The sequence below is a fragment of the Dendropsophus ebraccatus genome, chromosome 12, assembly GCF_027789765.1.
Source record: "Dendropsophus ebraccatus isolate aDenEbr1 chromosome 12, aDenEbr1.pat, whole genome shotgun sequence".
Lineage (NCBI taxonomy): Eukaryota > Metazoa > Chordata > Amphibia > Anura > Hylidae > Dendropsophus > Dendropsophus ebraccatus.
In genome coordinates this window covers 93514945-93520944 of record NC_091465.1, presented here as the reverse complement: position 1 = coordinate 93520944, position 6000 = coordinate 93514945, and positions in this window count along the sequence as shown.

Genomic DNA, 6000 nt, shown 5'->3' with positions numbered 1-6000 from the left:
TGTACACCACACAGCACTGTATTCTCTACCTGACACCACCAGCATAGTATTCTCTACCGTAAAACACCACACAGACACTGTATTCTCTACCTGTAACACACACAGCACTGTATTCTCTACCTGTAACACCACACAGCACGCTGTATTCTTACCTGTAACACCACACAGCACGCTGTATTCTACCTGTAACACCACACAGCACGCTGTATTCTCTACCTGTACACACACACAGCACAGCGCTATTCTCTATCTGTAAACACCACACAGCACGCTGTCTTATCTACCTTGTAACACCACACAGCACTGTATTCTCTACCTGTAAACCACACAGCACGCTGTATTCTCTACCTGTAAAACACACAGCACGATGTATTCTCTACTGCTAAAACACCCACAGCACGCTGTATTCTTACCTGAACACCACACAGCGACGTGTATTCTCTAACTGTAACACCACCAGCACTGTTATTCTTCCTGTAACACCACACAGCACGCGACTCTACCTGTAACAACCACACAGCACTGTATTCTCACTGTAACACCACACAGCACGCTGTATTCTCTACCTGTAACACCACACAGCACTGTATCTCTACCTGTAAACACCGCACAGCACGCTGTATTCTCTACCTGTAACACCACAAGCACGCTGTATTCTCTACTGTACACCACACAGCACGCTGTATTCTCTACCGTAAAAACCACACAGCACGTATTCTCTACCTGTACACCACACAGGCACGCTGTATTCTCTACCTGTAAACACCACACAGCACACTAGTATTCTCTACCTGTACACCACACAGCACACTGTAGTCCTCTACCTGTAACACCACACAGCATGCTGTATTCTCTCCCTGTAACACACCCACAAGCACTGATGTCTCTACCTCGGAACACCACACAGCACTCGTATGCTCTACCTGTAACCCAGCACAGCATACGGTTAGTCTTTACCTGTTAACACCACACAGCACTGTATTCTCTACCTGTAACACCACACAGCCGCTGTATTCTCTACCGTAACACCACACCAGCCACTGTATTCTCTACCGTAACACCACACAGCGAGCTGTATTCTCTACCTGTAACACCACACAGAGCACTGTATTCTCTACTGTAACACGCACACGCAAGCCTAGTATTCTCACCTGTAACACCACACAGCAGCTGTATTCTCTAGCCTGTAATCACCACCAGCAGCTGTATTCTCTCCTGTAACACCACAACAGCACGTTGTATTCTCTACCTGTGTAACCCACAGCACTGTATTCTCTACCTGTAACACACACAGCACGCTTGTATTTCTCTACCTGTAACACCACACAGCACGCTGTATTCTCTACCTGTAACCACCACACAACACTGTATTCTCTACCTGTAACACCACACAGCACGCTGTATCTCTACCTGTAACACCACACAGCACCCTGTATTCTCTACCTGTAAACCACACAGCACACTGTATTCTCTACCTGTAACACCACACATCACACTGTATTCTTCTACCTGTAACACCACACAGCACACTGTATTCTCTACCTGTAACACACACACAGCACTGTATTCTCTACCTGTAACACCACACAGCACGCTGTATTCTCTACCTGTAACACCACACAGCACGTATTCTCTACCTGTAACACCACCACAGCACGCTGTATTCTCTACCTGTAACACCACCCAGCACGCTGTATTCTCTACCTGTAACACCACACAGCACCTGTATTCTCTACCTGTAACACCACACAGCACGCTGTATTCTCTACCTGTAACACCACACAGCACGCTGTATTCTCTACCTGTAACACCACACAGCACGCTGTATTCTCTACCTGTAACACCACACAGCAGCTGTATTCTCTACCTGTAACACCACACAGCACTGTATTCTCTACCTGTAACACCACACAGCACGCTGTATTCTCTACCTGTAACACCACACAGCACCTGTATTCTCTACCTGTAACACCACACAGCACCTGTATTCTCTACCTGTAACACCACACAGCACGCTGTATTCTCTACCTGTAACACCACACAGCACCTGTATTCTCTACCTGTAACACCACACAGCACGCTGTATTCTCTACCTGTAACACCACACAGCACTGTATTCTCTACCTGTAACACCACACAGCACCCTGTATTCTCTACCTGTAACACCACACAGCACGCTGTATTCTCTACCTGTAACACCACACAGCAACTGTATTCTCTACCTGTAACACACACAGCACGCTGTATTCTCTACCTGTAACACCACACAGCACGCTGTATTCTTACCTGTAACACCACACAGCACTGTATTCTCTACCTGTAACACCACACCGCCGCTGTATTCTCTACCTGTAACACCACACAGCCACCTGTATTCTCTACCTGTAACACCACACAGCACTCTGATTCTCTACCTGTAACACCACACAGCACACTGTATTTCTACCTGTAACACCACACAGCACGCTGTATTCTCTACCTGGTAACACCACACAGCACGCTGTATTCTCTACCTGTAACACCCATCACAGCAGCTGTATTCCTACCTGTAACACCACACAGCACGCTGTATTCTCTACCTGTAACACCACACAGCACTGTATTCTCTACCGTAACACCACACAGCACCTGTATTCTCTACCTGTAACACACACAGCCACTGTATTTCTCTACCTGTAACACCCCACAGCACTGTATTCTCTACCTGTAACACCACACAGCACGCTGTATTCTCTACTGTAAACCACACAGCACGCTGTATTCTCTACCTGTAACACCACACAGCACCTGTATTCTCTACCTGTAACACCACACAGCACTGTATTCTCTACCTGTAACACACACAGCACTGTATTCTCTACCTGTAACATCCACACAGCACACTGTTATTCTCTACCTGTAACACCACACAGCACACTGTATTCTCTACCTGTAACACCACACAGCTCTGTATTCTCTACCTGTAACACCACACAGCACCTGTATTCTCTACCTGTAACACCACACAGCACACTGTATTCTCTACCTGTAACACACACAGCACTGTATTCTCTACCTGTAACACCACACATGCACCCTGTATTCTCTACCTGTAACACACACAGCACGCTGTATTCTCTACCTGTAACACCACACAGCACACTGTATCTCTACCTGTAAACCCACACAGCACGCTGTATCTCTACCTGTAACACCACACCTGCACTGTATTCTCCTACCGTAACACACACAGCACGCTGTATTCTCTACCTGTAACACCACACAGCAGCTGTATTCTCTCACTGTAACACCACACAGCACTGTGTTCTCTACCTGTAACACCACACAGCACTGTATTCTCTACCTGTAACACCACACAGCACGCTGTATTTCTCTACCTGTAACCACCACAACAGCACCGTATTCTCTACCTGTAACACCACACAGCACGCTGTATTCTCTACCTTTAACACCACACAGCACGCTGTATTCTCTACCTGTAACACCACCAGCACGCTGTATTCTTATCTGTAACACCACACAGCACGCTGTATTCTCTATCTGTAACACTGCACAGTGCGCTGTATTCTCTACCTCTAACGCAGATATTTGAATAAATTAAAGAACTTTTTTTTACTAATTTTACTAATTAAATGTTTTTTTCTTCTCATCTCCATGTACATATTATGATTGAGCATCTTTTATCTTTGAATTTGAGCCCCACAATAAGGACTTTATCCGATATTATCTTACATGGATATACTGTTAATACCTCGTTTTATTGTCCAGGTGGGATTGACATTGCTGGCTCTGATCGTCTGTACCGTTTAGCATCATTTACTTGGGTTACTGCATCATTTTTGTGCAGATGCTGCAGTACTGCAATGAAAACTCCAACATGTGTAAACATAGTCATAATTTCACTGGAGACTTTTTGCACAATCAGTGAAGTTGCAGCAGCTGTTTCTGTCACTCTTTGTCTTCCCAGGTGTAGGCTAAAGAGGCTGGTCAGAGATGGTGAACCACTCAGGGGATCGGGAGATCCAGCCCCGCCTCCTGTGACATCACACCCTGCCCCCTGTCTGCATCATCAGCCTGTGCCTAGCAAACACACACAATGTGAGACAGAGGCATGGAATCTGTCTCCTAGGGGGGGATAGCAGCAGGAGCAGGAGACAATGAGAATTGGCACAGAGGCCATTTTTCTTCACTTCCTAGATGTCAATCAGCTCCCAGTGTGGCAGAACCGTACAGATACTGTAATACATTGTATAGACACATCTATAGAAATTTTAACATACTTTTAATAAAAGAAAAGTTTTCCTTATCTGGAGTTCCCCTTTTATAATGACTGGTGGGTATGTACAGTAATCACCTGACTATATGATGAAACCCTCCCCCTGCTGTGTCCCTGCTCCAGCAGCTCTCCCTGTCACCTACCTGACTATATAATGTAACCCTCCCCCTGCTGTGTCCCTGCTCCAGCAGCTCTCCCTGCCACCCACCTGACTATATAATGTAACTACCTGCTGTGGCCAATCACTGCTTTGACAGCAGCCAATGTAGCTGCTATGTAGCAGGACCTCCCAGCCACTTCCCTGTATGTTTTTTTGAATAATTAAAGCCGCCAAACATGCAGGAGGAGACTGAGCAGTCTGCGGTATTCGTTCAAGTATCGAGTACTTTTCAGTACCCTGAACAGACAGCTGGGATGAGCATGTTCGCTCATCTCTGAACACCATCTCACCTGCACCGGAGCATCCTCTCACCTGCACACGAAGCATCTCTCACCTGCACCCGGAGGCATCCTCTCACCTGCACACAGAGCCTCCTCTCACCTGCACACGGAGCATCCTCTCACCTGCACACGGAGCATCCTCTCACCTGCACACTGAGCATCCTCTCACCTGCACACGGAGCATCTTCTCACCTTCACACGTTGCACCCTCTCACCTGCACACAGAGCATCCTCTCACCTGCACACGGAGCATCCTCTCACCTGCACACTGAGCATCCTCTCACCTGCACACAGAGCATCCTCTCACCTGCACACGGAGCATCCTCTCACCTGCACACGGAGCATCCTCTCACCTGCACACGGAGCATCTTCTCACCTGCAACACGGAGCACCCTCTCACCTGCACACAGAGCATCCTCTCACCTGCACACGGAGCATCCTCTCACCTGCACACGGAGCATCCTCTCACCTGCACACAGAGCATCCTCTCACCTGCACACAGAGCATCCTCTCACCTGCACACGGAGCTCCTCTCACCTGCACACGGAGCATCCTCTTACCTGCACATGGAGCATCCTCTCACCTGCACACGGAGCATCCTCTCACCTGCACACGGAGCATCCTCTCACCTGCACACGGAGCACCCTCTCACCTGCACACAGAGCATCCTCTCACCTGCACACGGAGCACATGTTGCCCATTAAACGTCTTAAAAGCAGCTGTCTGACATTGTGCTGTTTTTTAGTTTATTATCTACCAGTGAATGCCAGAGTGTATCTACTCCCAGGACATAGGATGCTGCAGGTTATTACCCTCCCCCCCCCAAAGATATAGGATGCTGCAGGTTATTACTCCCCTAGGACATATGATGCTGAAGGTTATTACTCCCCTAGGACATATGATGCTGCAGGTTATTACTCCCCCTAGGACACAGGATGCTGCAGGTTATTATTCACCCTAGAACATAGGATGCTGCAGGTTATTACTCCCCCTAGGACATATGACACTGCAGGTTATTACTCCCCCTAGGACACATGATGCTGCAGGTTATTACTCCCCCTAGGACATAGGATGCTGCAGGTTATTACTCCCCCTAGGATATATGATGCTGCAGGTTATTACTCCCCCCAGGACATAGGATGCCGCAGGTTATTACTCCCCCCAGGACATAGGATGCTGCAGGTTATTACTCCCCCGAGGACATAGGATGCTGCAGGTTATTACTCCCCCCAGGACTAGGATGCTGCAGGTTATTACTCCCCCCAGGACATAGGATGCTGCAG